Source organism: Myotis myotis, unplaced genomic scaffold (assembly GCF_014108235.1).
Source record: "Myotis myotis isolate mMyoMyo1 unplaced genomic scaffold, mMyoMyo1.p scaffold_m19_p_8, whole genome shotgun sequence".
Classification (NCBI taxonomy): Eukaryota; Metazoa; Chordata; class Mammalia; order Chiroptera; family Vespertilionidae; genus Myotis; species Myotis myotis.
This window is the reverse complement of record NW_023416390.1, coordinates 41814751-41835438: the sequence shown is the minus strand read 5'-3', so window position 1 is coordinate 41835438 and position 20688 is coordinate 41814751. Positions and strand designations below refer to the sequence as shown.

The window sequence follows — 20688 nt, the reverse complement described above, 5'->3', positions numbered from 1 at the left end:
ACCAAGCCCACAAACCGGGGCATGTGCCCTGACTGGGAATTGAACTGTGACCTCCTGGTTCATAGGTTGATGCTCAACCACCGAGCCACACCAACCGGGCAAGACTATAACTTAAGACTATGTTTTTACTTAAGACTATATGCATTTCTTATGAATGCATATGAACTTGCATTATTCTTTTTCATGAGTTTACCACCCCATTGCAACTGTGTACCATAAGTTGTTTAATCAGTTTCCTATAAATGGGTTTACTTTTTTCTTTTGCATTCAGACAGTGAGACAAACAGCTCTATGAAATTTTTGGATCAAGATTATGTCAAATTTCCATTTTGATCCAAACTGCCAAACTCCCTGGAAATTTAAGAGTCAGTACAGTAGCAAGGGTTCTGCTGCCAGGCTGCCTGGGGTCAGCTAGTGGCTTAGCCACCTACTAGTTCTGTAACCTGGGGCAAATTATATTCAACCTCCCTATGCCTTGGTTTTCCCAAGCATAAACTGGTGAGAGCAGTAACTCTTTCCTCACTGGGTTGTTATGAGGACTAAATAAGAGACTACATGTGAAACAGTACAACACCTGACACAAAGCAAGTCCTTGGTAACTGAAACAAAACAGAAAACAAAAGGACAGGACCAGACAAGTAGAACCCCTGAGACAATGGTGGTGACACAGATTATCCCATCTTGATTTGGGCCTCTGCTTCCATGTAGCATGAATGGTTCCCAATGACCCCTACATTTAGGCTACACAGTTATGCTGCGCTGATGGGGCTTGTGTTACAGGCATGGTATGCCTAAGGGGTCTGGCGCTTTCACTAGAACCAATGTGACTTCCCTGAGGCTCAGGCCCTTGCTTTTGCCTTAGGTCCTATCACAAGAACTGACACAGACTAAGTGGGGGTTCTAACACTAGAACCTTCAAAGGAGTGATGTGCCAAGAATGAGATTTAATGCTGACTACAGGTATAGGAGGCTTACCTGGAGAAACTGAAGCTGAAAGAAAAGTGACTTGCCTAACATTACACAAAAGGAAATGATGGAGGTGGAATTAGTCCAGGAGAAAGCATTGCTTTCCATTGTGCAAAAGAGTCTCCAGGTCTCTCTCTGATGAAAGGAATGGTGTTGCCCATGTAAAGAAATGATGACGATGATGATGGACTAGGACAAGAACTGCTAATTAACGTCACTTGAACACCATGGATCAGTTGCTGTACTTAGCACTTTATATGGATTATTTTACTAATTCTCATGACCCTATGGCTGTGTTCACTGTGTTGCAGCTGCACTTTTAAGCACTTTATACATTCAGGTTCATTTCATTCTCACAATCCCACTAGGTAGGTACTAGTTTTATCACCATTGCACAGATGATGAACGAGGGATAGCTAACTTGCAGAAAGTTAGTGAGTAGTGGGTTCACAGTTCTGACCCAAATATTCTTGCTGTTTTGTTTGGATTTTTTATTTTTAAGATTATTTTGTAATTAAAAAGAATTTTTTTCCAAACTATAAAAGAAAGTTTATTTAGAAAGTCACACAGAGAGAAGTGAGCCATAGAAGAAATGGTCTCAGGAAACAAGTTGAAGAGGCAAAAGAAGGGCCTTTGGAGCTTTGGAGAAAGAGAGAGAGGCAAGGAAAACATCCCGTGGAAAGGCGCAAGTGTGCTCCATAGAGAGAGCCGCCTCTTGTGGGATTTTTTAAAATTCGGGTGGAGGAGGTTGCATTAACCACACTGTTTCATCCATAGTACCCTCTCTTCATTGCTCTCTGCAAGGCCCCTCTTTGGTTTCATCTGTCTTCTACCTACCTACCTACCTACTTATCATCTCCTCCCATTCTGCTCCCTCCCTCTAGAACAGTGGTTCCCAACATGGGGCACACGCCCCACAGGGGGGCAATTTGATTGATTTTTAAGGTGGGCAATTCTAGAATGAGTTATTAACAGTGATTTTGTTGCATTTTTTATGGTTCTAGGGGCCTCATATACAGTATATAAATATATATGGTGACATATTTATGCATTTCAATTCTCTGTATGTTTTGAGACTTTATTTGCTATTTTTTCATATCACTTCATATCATTATTTTTAAACAATTTCTTTCTTTAAAAAATATATTTTATTGATTTTTTAGAGAGAGGAAGGGAGAGGGATAGAGAGTTAGAAACATCGATGAGAGAGAAACATCGATTCAGCTGCCTCCTGCACAGCCCCCACTGGGGATGTGCCCGCAACCAAGGTACATGCCCTTGACTGGAATCGACCCTGGGACCCTTCAGTCTGCAGGCCGATGCTCTATCCACTGAGCCAAACCAGTTAGGGCTAAACAATTTCTTAGTGATTTCTTCCTCAGTACTTCAACTACCCTTTTGTTCTTTTATTTTTCTCTTTCATGGATGCTATGTTCTTTGGGCGCTTGTTTAGACCAAATTAATGGCCTTTTAGGCTTTCTCCACGTGAATAGGAGTTCACTTTTTGAATAATAAGACTTACATGTCACAGGGGGGCATCAGGATTTTAGAGATGCTTAGGTGGGGCGTGGCCAAAAAAGGTTGGGAACCACTGCTCTAGAAGCAACCATTCTACTGTACTTAATGAAATGCACATCTTGCTGTTTCTGTGAGTTGCTGTAAAATCTATGTTGTAACAGGTTGTGTGTTGTGTTGTGTGCAGTTTCTTATCCACTCTTCCAAGGGCAGCAAAGGCCTGTGTTAAGACTGCTGCTGCTATAGGCTGCCCTAAAATGCCTCCACTACCGTTCTAGAAAAGTTAACTCTCATACTGCCCTCACTCTTGATGTGCATGGAGCCAGCAAGTGAGTCTGAGGGCATGGAAATCATGAGGTCTTAGTTCCATTTACAACTAACACATTTGGGTTAATATAGTTACAGTAAATCTGGAAAGGTCAGCAAGATGAAAGGATGAGCTAGTCCAAGGGTTGGTGGAGGTCTGGCCTCACATTCATCCGCTCTCCTAAACCCAGGTCACCACGTAAACACAATAGGCTTGCCATAAAACATGGCTTTAGGAAATTCCCCTTGCCTTCCACTTCCAACCAGATTAGCAGCCCAGGCCTCTGCAGAGAACTGTGTCCATCAACACTGGAGCTTTAGCAAAGCACCTAACTCACATATCCAAGTCAATTCCTGATGGTCAAGAAAACAATGTTCTAAAGCTAGAGGTGCAATTAAATCTGTATAAACCAACCATCCCTAACTCAGACCCAGTTGAGGGCAGGAGCACCTCCACCATCCCCTAGTGCAGAATTCAACCTTCATTCCTGCCATGCTTTTCTCTCAAGGCCCACATTTCAGCTGCCTATTGGACAACACTGCCTGATGCTCACTGCTCTAAACTCAACAAATGAACTCACTGAGTTTCTCCCCCGCCCTCCAGGCCTGCTAGATCCTTATGTTTATTTATTTATTTGTTTATTTATTTATTTTTCATTTATTTTTAAAATATATTTTTATTGATTTCTGAGAGGAAGGGAGAGGGAGAGAGGCGTAGGAACATCAATGATGAGAGAGAATTAGTGATCAGCTGCCTCCAAAAGCTAGGCATATGCCCTTGACCAGAATTGAACCCAGGACTCTTTAGTCTGCAGGCCAACGCTCTGAGACAAACTGGCTAGGGCTAGATCCTTACCTTTATCTTTTCACTCCCCCAAGCCAGAGATTCCTCCCTTTGTCTTGTCTTCTACATGCTATACATGTCAATATTAGTAAGTTCTAACCACCCAGTGTCTCATATCTCTTTTCTCTCTCAGTGCCCACCACCGTTGCCTTTATTACTCTCACCATATAAATGAGTTAGTACATTAGCACTCAGCAGATGGCAGCTATTGCCATCTCACCCATCTCTCTTCTTTCTCATGAGTCTCATACACGGTGGCCAACTCAGTTATGAAAGCATGGTTGTAAGCATGCCACTTTCCTGCTCAGAAACCACCCGTAGCTTCCAAATTCCATTGCTTGATATATGCCCTGCACATAACTCCCATCTATTGCTACTGTAAATTTTTCAACATTCATTTCCCTTCATGTGCCCTTCGCACCAGCTAAACTGAATCACTATTTCTGCTGCAAACACTCCACACCTTCTCACCTCCTTTTTCATCACCATTGTTTACAGTCCATCTTCCTGGAGTAACCTCTGTTCCCCCAGCTCTGCATTTTCAAATACTAGTTATTCTTCCAAACTCAATTACCATGCCACTTTCATAAAGCCAGCAATGAATGCTTTGCTCTGCCCTGCCCTGCCCCCATAACTGGAAGTTATTGCTCCAGCCTATTATTTCTCATAGCTCTTTATCTAGACCTCTCCTACAATACCAAACATTTCCTTTGTGTATTAGTTTTTTAAAAAAATTACAATAGACATCATTTGTTAAAATATTAATGCTCTTTTCACTTAATCCTCCTAATGTCTCCATGAGGTAGCTACTATTATCCCCATTTTGTAGGTTAGGAAACTGAGATATGGAGACGTTACATAATTTATCCAAGAATGCTTAAGCGGTCAAGCCAGGGTTCAAACGAACAGAAGCTTACACTTCGTAACCACGACTATACAAAACAATAGACAAGGAGCTCCTGGGTAGCAAAAACCCTTGTATGCTCCATCCTTGCAGGTCACAAAGTACATAATGCCATTCATGACACTTTAAAGAAGCTCAGTAGAAAGAGGTACAAATTTGGTGGGTAAATTCATGACTATTCTATGGTGTTTGATGCAAATACTGTGGTTCCTTTTTCCTACTGCTCCCCTTCCCTGTTTCTTTCTTTTTGCCCCTGTTTTGCCCTTAGCCTGTGGAGACGACAATAGTTATCAGGAAGGGCCGAAGGGCCTCTTTCAACTCTAAGGAGACTCTGGAGGGGTTCTCCTAGGGCAGCAGTTCTCAACCTGTGGGTCGCGACCCCTTTGGGGGTCGAACGACCCTTTCACAGGGGTCGCCTAAGACCATTGGAAAACACATATATAATTACATATTATTTTTGTGATTAATCACTATGCTTTAATTATGTTCAATTTGTAACAATGAAAATACATCCTGAATATCAGATATTTACATTACGATTCATAACAGTAGTAAAATTACAGTTATGAAGTAGCAACGAAAATAATTTTATGGTTGGGGTCACCACAACATAAGGAACTGTATTAAAGGGTCGCGGCATTAGGAAGGTTGAGAACCACTGTCCTAGGGAGTAGAGGCTTCCTGAGTAGCATTCAGGCAGCAGCCTTCTTCAGCTGGCAAATGCTCTGCATTTTGTAACTTCAGGTCATTCCAGAGAACAAACCTTTTGAAATAAACACAGGGGAATGGGCCTTTTATTATCTCCAGATGGACAGAGCAGCCTTGGAAGATGCGGAAATAATCCTGGTATGCCAGGACCACACTTCTGTTATCTTCCAAAGGGAAAGAAAGATCCTTTCACTTAGAAGTGGTAACTTGTGTTAATTAAAAAGCCAACTTGGACTAAATTCTGAAGATTGACCCTTTCCCCATCCAGATTTTTCCGGTTTGCTTTTTATTTAACTTTGCACCCCCTTCCCTCTTTTAAAATCAGATATTAGGGTGGGTAGTGTTAACATAAAAAACATTCAAACCTGTAAATAATTTTTTGTGAGTTTACTTGAGCCAAACTGTCGACAGTTGCCAGGAAGCAGAATCTCAACGTATTAGGATAATGCTCCGGAGAATGACATTTTAATGAGTGTCACACACAGTTTTATATATTACAATCAAAGGAGACATAAGTGGGTTACATGAAATCCATTGATAATAGGTTAGGGAGGCGGGAGAAAGAAAAGCGGGGAAACCTCTGGGATTGGATAAATAGCAAAATGATAGACACATACTTCTTTTACTTAGGTGGGTACAGGATAATTAGCAGTCAACAATTAACATAACAATAACAATGAAGGAATTTATGGTGCATTTGGTTGTGTCCCGAGAGGTCAGGAAAAAGGAAAGTTACAAGTTATACTGACATTTCACAGGTATGTTATCTTAGATGCAAAAAGACAATAGGCTCATTTAAGGTAAAGGTTGACCTTTGTCAAGGAAGATACTGGCCTAGGACACGACTACCCACTATAAACTGCTTTTAATTAAAGTTTTAATTTCAGCTCATCCTTTGTGGTTACTTTAGGTCTTTGAGTCTGCAATACTGCCATGCAGGCCTTCCCTGAGCTTGTCAGGTGAGCATGTGGCCCCCCCCTTTTTTTTATCCACATTAGGAACACAAACACACACATACACACACTTGCAAAATTGTTGTTTTTGAGTAGTTACCCAAGATTTAGATGTTATTTTATAAAACAAGGATAAAAGTAGAATGTCCTTTAGGGAATTAATGGAAGAGGATTTGATAAAGCATATCTGTATAATTTTAATTTTTACTGTTAGTGGTGGCTGGTTGAGCAGCATTCACATAGAAGGTGCCCAATAAATATTTATTGAGTGAACTCCATACTTAGATATTTGGGCTATAACAATATAAAATATAATTTCAAAATTGATGGTGCCACCTATTGGTGAAGATATAAAATGTAAAATGATCACTTATATAATAAGTTACTTCATGTCTCCCAATCATTTGTTATTTATTCCCACAGAGATTCTAAGAGTAATTTGAGGCGCTGGAAGGAATAGCTTACTTGATCCATGCAGACATGAGGCACGAATGTTTTCAATTCAGTTGCTCTCTACTGGGTACCTATTAAGGGCATAGTAATTTGGAAGATGTCAGAGAAGTGAAGATATAACTAACCCCTGCCTTCAAGGGGCATCTTAGCTGGGTGAAAAGAGAAGACCTATCTTCTGAAAACAACAAATGCAATGAAACAATAAATAGTTTGACATTATAATGCATAATGCTCAATCAAAATATATAGTATATTTTATATATTATATGGTAACCATACTTTTTGGACTCCCAGGGCAAAAACATCACAGTGCCTGGAACTTAGTAGGCAATTGATAAACACTATTGAATAATTGAGGTTTTGGTTAGATACATGTAGCTTATATAATTTAAAATCCAGACAGGTAAAACAGATCAGAAAATATGTGTGAACACAGGAAGTCCTATGGAGGAAGAAGTTTGAGTTCTGTTCTGGAAAATCCCTTAAGGGATTTATAACCTAATACAGATGAAGCCAGCAGTGTAGGGAGACCTCTTCTAGTTTTGGGTTTGTGTTTGAGCTTGGGGTTTTGTAATGTGTTGTGCCAACCCATACTTTTTCCTTATTCAATGACTGAGTTTTTATTCAATCCTGGTGAAGTCTAAAAGCAAAGGAAAAGAAGGTGGCAGATAGGGGGTACTTGCAAAACTGTAACCATACATTTTACTCCTGAAGTCTGGTGCACAGGAGTAATATCTGGAGTATGCAAGTGGCCTAGAAAAGTTGTTCCTTCCTCTCTTCAACCAACTCCACTATATACTCCAACGTAACTCTTATAATATTTGGCAATATGTATTAAGTCTTAGAATAATCATATCTTTTGATCCATTACTTTTCCTTCTAAGAAAGTAGGCTAAGGAAATAATTAGAAATGTGAACAAATGCTTTCTGGAACAAAAAGAAAAATCTGATTCAGGAAGATGGCGGCGGTATAGGCAGACGCGTCCCAGGTCGTGTCCCTGAGCAAATGGAGTGAGCAGCTGAAACTAGTAACATCCACCCCGAATTGGCGAAATTCCTCAGCTGGCGAGACGGTTTACAGCCGGGAAGAGCAGAACTCCCCTGGAAAGGTAAAAAAACCAGGGATTTGGGCAGGAAAGTTTGCCAGACCTCTGAGCCCAGAGAGTCGGAGGGAGACCGCATGGCAGACAGCCGAGTCCCTTGGGACAGGCACAGCCCCTGACGGGGGAAAGGAGAACCTCGGGATTCCTGGCGCTGCCGGGGGAATTGAGAGCTCGGTCTGTGATCACAGAGGACTGAGCCTAAAGGGGGCAGCCTGAAGAGCTGATCAGACCATGCAGTCCCGGTAAGAGAAGAAGCTTACAGAAACCAAGCCTTCCCCGTTTCCGCGGCCGGCGTTTGTTTGTTTGTTTTCACTGAACCCTGTTCATGGGACATTTCGGATACAGACACTCACCTGTGCTGAAGAGAGGGAGAGTGTGCGGAGGAGTGGAATCTGGGGAGAGACTGAGGAAAGAAGGGGGGCCGGGAGAGGTGACAGCGAATTGAGTGCTGAGACACCCCTGAGCCCACGTCTGAGGCAGCCATTCTCTCCGGAGAGTGAGACTCCTCCCCCCAGCCCCCAGGCAAGGAGCACAGCCACACCCAGATTCCACCCTGTAGGAGATCAAGGATTAAAATAACCTGATCAGTCCCTGGGAGTTAACAGGGTCTGGCCTATAGAGGGATTTTCAATCCCAGCAACAACACAGCACTGGTAACTCTTACGCAGCCAGCTCTGGGCAGTGAACTTCCACTGGACAGAGAGGCCCTGTAGCCTCAGAGGCCAACCCCAGATCACTGCCACCCAGAGGCTGACCCACAAACTGACTCTTTGCTAAACACAAAATAAGGCAGTCTGGGAAACAAATGCGGCTTGCTTTAAAATAAGGACTGTGGTTTACAACACAGAGGAACAGTGTATCGCAGGGAAACTCAACACTCTCCTGAATACCTGGCAGGTCTAAGGCGAGCCACACTGAAGAATAGAAGAACCAAAGGACCTTCACTACTGCAATATTTTTTTTTTTTCACCTTTTAACTAAGAAACCAATTTTTTTTTCTTTTTTTTTCTTTTTTTTTCTTTTCCTGTTCTTTTTTTTTTTTTCTCTCTTCTTTTTTCCATCACCTGATTTTACCCTTTTAATTACTACCTTCTTATTTTTAACCAGTATTATTACTGCTACCATTTTACCATTTTTTTTAAAGTGCCATTTTATTTTCTCTTTATTTTATTTTGGGATTAGTGTTCTCCATTCTATTTTCATCGTTATATTATTGGTTGTTTCTAGTTTGCATTTATCTCCAGGGAGCTGTTGCTGGAATTTGTTGGGATTAATGGCTGTTCTATAGGAGTATTCTCCTCATATAAAAAGTCTCTTCCCCTCTTCCACTTCATTCTCTCTTTTCGCTCTTTTTTTTTTCTTTTCCTTTCTTTTCTCGCTTTTACTTTCCCCCCTCCTTTTTCCCACTTTCATTTTTGCACTCCTTTTTTTGGTCCCTAATTTTCTTTTCTTTTTTCTCTTTTCTCTTTTTCTCTTCCTTTTCCTTATCCCCTAATTCTCTTAATTCAGGTGCTCACCTTTATTTGGGGTTATTAATATCGTGAATATATTTGTGTATAGTGCCTGGTACGTGGTGCCTTGTTGTGTTGTATTTTGTGCCTTTAAATCAACACAGCAGATCCAAGCAACAGCAACCTCCTGAGCACCACACCCTCTGCTGAGGAACAGCAGCTGTACGTGAAACCTCGCCCCACCAGCCAGAAGAGCCACCACAGCTGTGAACAGCACCCACCAGAGGAGTTGCTGCCAACTGAAGAGCAGCTGCTACCACAACCGCCCGAAGAGGAACCGCAGACCAAGGAGTCACTGCCACCAAGGGAGCAGCCACTGAACGACTCAACGTCTAGATATGTCAGTGAGATCAAACATGGGTAGACAAAGAAACCCCCAAAGGAAAGAGAAGGAGGACTCTCCAGAAAAGCAGCTAAGTAATACAGAGGCATGCAACATGACAGAAAAAGAATTCAGAATAAGGGTCCTAGAGTGCATAAACCGGATGGAGGAAAAAATCGACAACCTCAGCAAGAAGCAAGAAGAAACAGATGAAAAAATCGATAACATATGGAAGAAGCTAGAAGAAACAGATGAAAAAATCGATAACATATGGAAGAAGCTAGAAGAAACAGATGAAAAAATCAACAACTTAAGTAAGACCCAAGAAGATATGAAGAGTGATATAGCTGCAATGAAAAACTCCATTGAAAGTATCAACAGTAGACTAGGAGAAGCGGAGGACCGAATTAGTGATTTAGAAGACAAGGAAGCAAAACACACCCAAAATGTACTGCAATTGGAGAAAAAAATGAAAAGACAGGAGGAGAGCCTAAGGGAGCTTTGGGACAACATGAAACGAAACAACATACGAATAATAGGGGTACCAGAACAACAGAAGGATGAACAAGGATTAGAAAACCTATTAGAAGAAATAATATCAGAAAACTTCCCTGAGGTGGGGAAGAAAATAGTCACACAAGCCCAGAGAGTCCCAAACAAGGTGAACCCAAAAAGACCCACACCAAGACACATCATAATTACCATGGCAAATGTTCAGGACAAAGAGAGAATCTTACAGGCTGCAAGAGAGAGACGGAAAGTTACATACAAGGGATCTCCCATTAGATTGTCAAATGATTTCTCAACAGAAACACATCAGGCCAGAAAAGAATGGACGGAAATTTACAAAGTGATGCAAAGCAAAGGACTGAATCCAAGAATACTCTATCCAGCAAGGCTATCATTCAAACTTGAAGGGGAAATAAGAAGCTTCACAGACAAAAAAAGGCTAAGGGAGTTTATCACCACCAAGCCAGCAATGCAAGGAATGCTAAAGGGACTGGTATAAAAATAAGAAATGAAAAGCTCAGAAAGAAAACAGCCACACAAAAACAGAAATGCCTACAAACAAGTACCTTTCAATAATAACTTTAAACGTAAACGGACTAAATGCTCCAAACAAAAGACATCGAGTGGCTGAATGGATAAAAAAACATGACCCATACATCTGCTGTCTACAAGAAACCCACCTCATTAGAAGGGACTCACACAGACTGAAAGTGAAAGGATGGAAAAATATCTTTCAGGCAAATGGAAAGGAAAAGAAAGCTGGGGTAGCAATACTTATATCGGACAAAATAGACCTCAAAGTGAAGGCCATAACAAGAGATAAGGAAGGCCACTTCATAATACTAAAGGGAGCAATACAACAAGAAGATATAATCCTGGTAAACATATATGCACCCAATGCAGGAGCACCCAAATTCATAAAAAAACTCCTGGAAGATATCAAAGGAGACATCGACAACAATACAATCATAGTAGGGGACTTTAATACACCACTGACAGCACTGGATAAGTCCTCTAGACAAATAATCAGCAAAGATATAGCAATCCTAAATGACTCACTAGATCAGATGGACTTAATAGACATCTTCAGAACACTTCACCCGAAAGCCAGGGAATATACATTCTACTCAAATGCTCATAAGACATATTCAAAAATAGACCATATATTGGGTCACAAGCAAAGTATCCCCAAATTCAAGAAAATTGAAATCATAAAAAGCGTCTTCGCAGACCACGATGGCATAATATTAGAAATAAACTACAATAAAAACAACCCAAAATACTCAAACACCTGGAAGCTGAATAGCATGCTATTAAATATTGATTGGGTTACCAATGAAATCAAAGAAGAAATTCGAAACATCCTGGAAACTAATGACAATGAAAACACAACAATCCAAAACCTATGGGACACAATGAAAGCAGTCCTGAGAGGGAAGTTTATAGCTCTACAGGCCTATCTCAACAAACAAGAAAAAATGGTAGTAAATCATCTAACTCTACAACTCAAAGAATTAGAAAGAGAGCAACAAGAAAACCCCAGAGTGAGCAGAAGGAAGGAGATAATAAAGATTAGAGCAGAAATAAATGACATAGAGACCAAAAAAACAATACAGAAAATCAATGAAACCAAGAGCTGGTTCTTTGAAAGGATAAACAAGATTGACAAACCTCTAGCCAGACTCACCAAGAAGCAAAGAGAGAGGACCCAAATAAACAAAATCAGAAACGATAGAGGCGAAATAACAACAGACCCCACAGAAATACAAATGATTGTTAAAAAATACTATGGACAGCTCTACTCCAACAAACTAGACAACCTGGAGGAGATGGACAAATTCCTAGAAAAATACAACATTCCAAAACTCAATCAGGAAGAATCTAAAAATCTCAACAGGCCAATAACTATGGAAGAAATTGAAGCAGTCATCAAAAAGCTTCCAGCAAACAAAAGCCCAGGACCAGACGGCTTCACAGGGGAGTTTTACCAAACATTCAAGGAAGAACTAAAACCTATCCTCCTCAGACTACTACAAAAAATTCAAGAGGAAGGAACACTTCCAAGCTCATTCTATGAAGCCAGCATCACCCTAATACCAAAACCAGGTAAAGACAACACAATGAAAGAGAATTACAGGCCAATATCCCTCATGAACATAGATGCCAAAATCCTCAACAAAATCTTAGCAAATCGGATCCAGCAGTACATCAGAAAGATCATACACCATGACCAAGTAGGATTTATCCCAGGGATGCAAGGATGGTACAATATCCGCAAATCAATAAACGTGATACATCACATAAACAAATTGAAAGAAAAAAACCACATGGTCATATCAATTGATGCAGAAAAAGCATTCGACAAAATTCAACACCCATTTTTGATAAAAGCTCTCAGCAAGGTGGGAGTAGAAGGATCATACCTCAACATAATAAAAGCCATATATGACAGGCCCACAGCCAACATCATACTCAATGGACAAAAACTAACACCATTTCCCCTAAGAACAGGAACAAGACAGGGATGCCCCCTCTCACCACTCCTGTTCAACATAGTACTGGAAGTGTTAGCCATTGCAATTCGGCAAGAAGAAGAAATAAAAGGAATCCAAATTGGAAAAGAGGAAGTAAAACTGTCCTTATTTGCAGACGACATGATATTATACATACAAAACCCTAGAGACTCCATCAAAAAGCTACTGGACTTAATACATGAATTTGGCAAGGTAGCAGGATACAAAATTAACCCCAAGAAATCCGAGGCATTTCTATACACCAATAGTGAACTTTCAGAAAGAGAGATTATAAAAACAATCCCGTTTACCATCGCACCAAAAAAATTAAGCTACCTAGGAATAAACTTAACTAAAGAGGTAAAAGACCTCTACTCAGAAAACTACAGGACGTTGAAAAAAGATATAGAGGAAGACATAAACAGATGGAAGAACATACCGTGTTCATGGATTGGTAGAATCAACATCATTAAAATGTCCATACTACCCAAAGCAATCTATAAATTCAACGCACTTCCCATTAAAATACCAACGGCATACTTCAGAGATCTAGAACGAACTCTCCAAAAATTCATTTGGAATAAAAAAAGACCTCGAATAGCTGCAGCAATCCTGAAAAAGACCAAAGTAGGTGGGATCTCAATACCAGATATCAAGATGTATTACAAAGCCACTGTTCTCAAAACTGCCTGGTACTGGCACAAGAATAGGCATATAGATCAATGGAATAGAATAGAGAGCCCAGAAATCGGCCCGAACCAATATGCTCAATTAATATTTGACAAAGGAGGCAAGAACATACAATGGAGCCAAGATAGTCTCTTCAATAAATGGTGCTGGGAAAATTGGACAGATATATGCAAGAAAATGAAACTAGACCACCAACTTACACCATACACAAAAATATACTCAAAATGGATAAAGGACTTAAATGTACGACAGGAAACTATAAAAATTCTAGAAGAATTCAAAGGCAACAAAATCTCAGACATATGCCGAAGCAATTTCTTCACTGATACAGCTCCTAGGGCACTTGAAACTAAAGAGAAAATGAACAAATGGGACTACATCAAAATAAAAAGCTTCTGCACAGCAAAAGAAACCATCAACAAAACAACGAGAAAACCCACTGTGTGGGAAAACATATTTGCCAATGTCATATCCGATAAGGGCCTAATCTCCAAAATTTATAGGGAACTCATACAACTTAACAAAAGGAAGATAAACAATCCAATCAAAAAATGGGCAAAGGACCTAAATAGACACCTTTCAAAAGAGGACATTCAGAAAGCCAAGAGACATATGAAAACATGCTCAAAGTCACTAATCATCCGAGAGATGCAAATCAAAACAACAATGAGGTACCATCTCACACCTGTCAGACGGGCTATCATCAACAAATCAACAAACGACAAGTGCTGGAGAGGATGTGGAGAAAAAGGAACACTTGTGCACTGCTGGTGGGAATGCAGACTGGTGCAGCCACTATGGAAGACAGTATGGAGTTTCCTTAAAAAACTGAAAATGGAACTCCCATTTGACCCTGTGATCCCACTTCTAGGAATATATCCCAAGAAACCAGAAACACCAATCAGAAAGGATATATGCACCCCTATGTTCATAGCAGCACAATTCACCATAGCTAAGATCTGGAAACAGCCTAAGTGCCCATCAGTAGATGAATGGATTAGAAAACTGTGGTACATCTACACGATGGAATACTATGCTGCTCTAAAAAGGAAGGAACTCTTACCATTTGCAACGTCATGGATGGAACTGGAGAGCATTATGCTAAGTGAAATAAGCCAGTCAATGAAGGAAAAATACCACATGATCTCACTCATTCATGGATAATAGAGACCATTATAAACTTTTGAACAATAATAGATACAGAGGCAGAGCTGCCTCAAACAGATTGTCAAACTGCAGCAGGAAGGCCGGGGAGGGTTGCGGGGCAGGAGGTAGGGGGGTAAGAGATCAACTAAAGGACTTGTATGCATGCATAGAAGCATAACCAGTGGACATAAGACATTGGGGGATAGGAGAGGCTAGGGGATTGTCTAGGGCGGGGGGATAAAATGGACACATATGTAATACCCTTTGTAATACTTTAAGCAATAAAAAAAAAAAAAAAAAAAAAAAAAAAAAAAAAAAAAAAAAGAAAAATCTGTATTCAATATGGAAACAGTTAACTGTTTTGCCTTCAATGAGCATCTGTAGAGAAAAAAAGAGAAACATTTTTTTTTTTTTGCTATAGAGATGAGACAATTCTCACATGCTATTAAAAAATATGGCACAAATGTGTATATGTAGGTGATGCCTAAATAAAAGGATTATGGGTTGTTTTGATTTTATTCTAATGTAAGAAAGTGTTTAAAATTCAGTGGGTAAAATTTAGTTTATACATTCTGGTATTTCTCCTTTCACTGTTTTTGACTAGACTATTTTATAACTTTGTAGAGAAAAAAGTTAACATATAGAAAATGGATAGCCCTAGCTAGTTTGGCTCAGTGAATAGAGTATTGGCCTGTGGACTGAAGGGTCCCAGGCTCAATTCTGGTCAAGGGCACTTGCCCGGGTTGGGGGCTTGATCTTTAGTAGGGGGCGTGCAGGAAGCAGCCAATCAATAATTCTCTCTCATCATTGATGTTTCTATCTCTCGCTCCTTCTCCCTTTCTCTTTGAAATCAATACAAATATATTTTAAAAATAAATAAAACAAAATAAAAAGAAAATGGATAGTATTGGACAGTTTCCTGTCCATAGCTATATAACTGATTCCTATTAACACATATACATGAATTTTGTCTGGAAGATAATATAAATCCCCATAAATCAAATCCATTTGAACTGGCTATAACATCTTACTGGCTCCCTCATTCATTAACGAGTTAAAAATCTTTGATATGTTTTCATTTGCTATTTAAATGAGTCATAATTTTACTTTTTTGAAAGTTTTTTTAATTAAATCTTTATTGTTCAGATTATTACATTTGTTCCTCTCCCCCCCCCCCCACAACTCCCCTCCTCCCAGGTCCCACCCCACCCTCCGCCCTCACTCCCCACCCACTGTCCTCATTCATAGGTGCGCGATTTTTGTCCAGTCTCTTCCCGCATCCCCCACACCCATTTCTCCCCCAAGAATAGTTAGTCCATTCCCTTTTTATGCCCCTGATTCTATTATAATCACCAGTTCATTCTGTTCATCAGATTATGTACTCCCTTAATTTTTAGATTCACTTGTTGATAGATGTGTATTTGTTTTTTTTTTTTTAATATATTTTATTGATTTTCACAGAGAGGAAGGGAGAGAGGTAGAGAGTTAGAAACATCGATGAGAGAGGAACATCGATCAGCTGCCTCCTGCACATCTCCTACTGGGGATGTGCCCGCAACCCAGGTACATGCCCTTGACCGGAATCGAACCTGGGACCTTTCAGTCCGCAGGCCGACGCTCTATCCACTGAGCCAAACCGGTTTCGGCGATGTGTATTTGTTGTTCATAATTTGTATCTTTACCTTTTTCTTCTTCTTCCTCTTCTTAAAGGATACCTTTCAGCATTTCATATAATACTGGTTTGGTGGTGATGAACTCCTTTAGCTTTTTCTTATCTGTGAAGCTCTTTATCTCACCTTCAATTCTGAATGATAGCTTTGCTGAATAAAGTAATCTTGGTTGTAGGTTCTTGCTATTCATCACTTTGAATATTTCTTGCCATTCTCTTCTGGCCTGCATGGTTTCTGTTGAGAAATCAGCTGACAGTTGTATGGGTACTCCATTGTAGGTTACTGACTGTCTTTCTCTCGCTGCTTTTAAGATTCTCTCTTTGTCTTTTGCTCTTGGCATTTTAATTATGATGTGTCTTGGTGTGGTCCTCTTTGGATTCCTTTTGTTTGGGGTTCTCTGTGCTTCCTGGACTTGTAAGTTTATTTCTTTCAGCAGGTAGGGGAAGTTTTCTGTCATTATTTCTTCAAATAGGTTTTCAATATCTTGCTCTCTCTCTTCTTCTGGCACCCCTATAATTCGGATGTTGGTATGCTTGAAGCTGTCCCAGAGGCTCCTTACACTATCTTCGTATTTTTGGATTCTTTTTTCATTTTGCTTTTTCAGTTGGGTGTTTTTTGCTTCTTCGTATTTCAAATCTTTGACTTGATTCTTCCAATCCTCTGGTCTGCTGTTGGGAGTCTGTATAATATTCTTTATTTCAGTCAGTGTATGCTTGATTTCTAGTTGGTCCTTTATCACAACATCGAGGGTCTCACTAGCTTTCTTGAGGATCTCACTACATTTATCGGTGGTCTCACCAGTATTTTCGAGGGCCTTACTAAATTTATTGGCGGCTTCTAGACAGTTCTTGAAACACCTTAAAAGTGTGGTTTTGAACTCTATATCCAGCAGTTTGCTTTCCTCCATTTCTGTCATTTGTGTCCTGTTTCTTTGTCTCTGCATTTTTTATGCTTTCTTGGTGCACCCCCTTGTGGTCTTTGTGCACAGTCTTGTTGTAGTTAAGCCTTGATTGTTGTAGGTAACACTGGGGGGGATTTGACCTCCAGGCCAATTGGCTGTGAGAATCAGCTGTGTCTGCAGTGGGATAACTTCTGTACTGATCTCTAGGGAGGTGCTAATCTAGCCTCTGCCTGAGGCTATCCAGCTAATGCCTGCGTGCAAGGCTTGGGCGGGGTGGGTCCCAGGGGATCAACAGGGTGGGCGGAGCGAGCAGTTATGGCTGCTCTTAGTCCTGCCTTCAGAGGCTCTGTTTCTCAGTGTCCCAGCAATTGCTGCAAGTACCTCGGAGAGAAAGCTGCCCTCTAGTTCCGACCGATGCCAGACAGTCCCGCTTCTCTCGTTTGAGTCTGGGTCCCCAGAGACTCACCTGGAGCTGGAGCTCAGAGCCTGAGACTCCCTCCAGATTGAAAAAGACAACCGCGCCCTCCGCCGTCAGCCCGCTCTGCATGCACCTCCCCACCTTAGTATTTTACTTCCGCACTGCACCTCCTCTGAGTCTCGGTATGCTTTTCTCTTTCCTTCTAGTTGTAGAATTTCCACTCAGCCAGCCTTCCTGTGGTTCTGGGTGATGTCTGTTCCGTCTTTTAGTTGTATTTTTGAAGTGGTTGTGTGAGGCAGCAATCTCCAGTGTTTACCTATGCCGCCATCTTGGTTTCTCCCTGAAAGTTTTCCTTTAATACTCTATACTTCCTATATTCTGAATTTTCTACAGTAAACATGTGTGGCTAATTTTTTTAATTGAATTTTTTTAGAGAGAGAGAAAGGGAGAGGGTGAGAGAAAGGGAAACATTGATATGAGTTGAACATAGATCAGCTGCCTTCTGCATGCCCCCTCAAGCCTGCAACCCAGGCATGTGCCCTGACCTGGAATCGAACCAGCAATCTTTTGGTGCATGGAACAATGCTCAACCTATTGAGCCACACAGGCCAGGGCTGTGTTGCTAATTTTTAAGTAAGCTTTTAATTTAAGTACAATATGCATACATACTTATATTTAAAGATAACATGCATGCATACTAAATTAAAATTCATGTTTTAATTTAAGTAAAGCATGCATGCATACATAGGTTTATGGCTCAGTGAATTTTCACAGAATCAATACACCTATGTAAATCAGTCCTCAGATCATCAACACATTATTACCAACCCAGAAGTTGTCCCTGTGCTTCCTTCCTAGTCACTATTACCTCCCCACCAAATAGGGAAACACTATCCTGATTTCTAACATCAGAGATTCATTTTTTCTGATTTTCACTGAATTTTCTATCCATGGAATCTTATGGTGTATTTGTACCTGCCTTCCTTTATTCATCATGTTTGTGAGATTTATCCATGTTGTTGCATAAAGTTTTAGTTTATTCATTCTCATTGTTGTGTAGTATTCCATTATGTGAATAGATTATAATGTATCTATTCTACTGTTGATGGGCATTTAGATTATTTCTGTCTTGGGACTATTAAAAATACTGTGCCTATGAATATTTCTGTACATATATTTTGGTGAAAATATGAATACATTTCTGCTGACTATCATAGATATTAACTTAAACTCTGAAAAATAAGCTTCCCATTTTTCTCTACAGAAAATTCTTCTGATTAACACACTATTTTTAAATGTAAATGTATTCCAGAAAAATTAATCCTTACTTATGCCTTGTTGTGAATTCTATAATCAATAATGAGATCAAAAACTAGTTGAGAAGTTTCCACTGGTACTGAAGGATGTGAGGAAATAATCGGGGGAGGGAAAGGGAGTGGAGATTTGGATCTGATAGAAGACAGTGAGCCTTGGGACATTAAGGGTGGGGCCAGGAAGAAGAAGGCAGGAGATGGGAGATGCACTGACTTTTCCACTCAAGGTCTTGGCTGTTTGCCTTAGCGAAGAATCACTACAATGATTGCTAACATGGTTTATTTGCTTTAAGTAGTTTATAGCTGGCAAAGTGCTTTCATATCTTTTACTTCATTTGATTTCACTTTCACAAGAAGGTTGGTCTTTTATAGCAGTTCTTATTTTAGTTTAAAGCTTAAAACTAGACATCATGGTTGCACTGATAAGTGAGGATTCCATTTACTCCCCATTGAGGCCAAGCTCCATGATCTAAGCACACCTAGTTCATCCTCTCCAGATCAATTTGGTACCTCCCTATCAGTGCCCTTCTCAGAAGAAGGGAAAAAAGGAGGAATTAAAACGCAGGAAGAAAAAAAGGAATGGAATTCTGATATATGCTAGAATACAGACAAATCTCGAAAACATTAGGTTAAGTTAAATAAATCAGACACACAAGAACATCATCAACAACAACAAAAAAGCAGGAGCAGCAGAAAATACACCGTCACCATCTCTTTTATTATCAAACATTGTAGACTCTAAGGGACATGTCCAAGGTCTATCATATGTGATCAAGGGCCAAAAAAGATAGGTCAGACTAGTAGAGGTTACACTTTGGCCTTCTGTTAGAGGGCACTGACCCAACAAAGATGATGGTGGGGTAGGATGGAGTGGGTGAGGGTAGTGTGAAGATCTAGGATAGGCCCAATTCAGCAGGCTGGTGGAGGTGCACATGGAAATAATTGTTACAAAGGCATCAGAGTTGCTGAGCACAGTCAAAACTGGGAGGAAATATTAGATACCTAAAAGTTCTGGGTAAGATGGTGCAATGGATAGAATATCCTAGAAAAGTTATGCTAAGTTTGGGGATGCTGTTTGGTATCGGATAAGTGTTTTAGCAGCAAGTCCAAGATCTTGGAGGTGATGAACAAAGAGACCCAGGTTGAGGAATTGTCAGGCATCTTAGTGGAGCTAAGAAAACAGATCTTTGTCTCAAGAAAGATTTCCAGAACTTATATCTGGACTTGTAGCTGTTTGAGATTTCCCCAAATATGGTTCAGCTGTCCTAATTTCAGATGACAGGGGAGGCAGCGGTGGTGCCGGCCTCCTGTGAATTGTCAGGCAGAATGGGATTCACTTGAACATCCCTGATAGGTACTCTTCTTTGTCTTGCTTTTCAGCGCCCTGAGAAAGGATTAAGGCCGATCCATGCCAACCCTGTCAGTGGGCTCACTCTAGCTTGGCTAGCAAATTGTTGTTGACAGCCTCCAGGTGTGTGTTTTCTTAGAGATGAATTCCATGCAAGAAAAATGCAATTCTTGTTGCCAAGGCATTAATTTAACTAGTAAACAAGGTGCAAAATGCTAAAGGGGAACATGAAGGTTTTTCCAGGCTTCCCACTTGGCCTTATCGAGAACTGCTTGTCTGCTTACCAACTACTCTGCTGTAAATAGTGTGTTTTATCATTTTTTCTTAATAAATATTTTAAAACTTATTCTTATACTTTAGAACCCCAGCATTACACACCCACAGGGAGTCTCTCATTTAATTTGCAGAATAAACAGAGTAGGATTCCCATTTTAAATCTATAAAAATAAAGGAGCCCAGGAAATTAAGTTGTCCTTCATCACATAATAAGGTATTAAAACTGGATCCCTTGTAATGAGGCATCTATTCATGCATCCATCCTCCATAGAGCACATGCAGTCTTGGAGTGTCACTCTCTACAGATCAGAACCATTA

At 40.3% G+C, this 20688-nt stretch overlaps 1 long non-coding RNA gene across 1 annotated transcript in view; it reads right to left on the bottom strand.

Moving 5' to 3' along the window:
• Positions 1 to 20688, bottom strand: part of LOC118662148 — a 75008-nt gene that overhangs the window by 8418 nt on the left and 45902 nt on the right. The gene's annotated exons all lie outside the window — the stretch shown is intronic.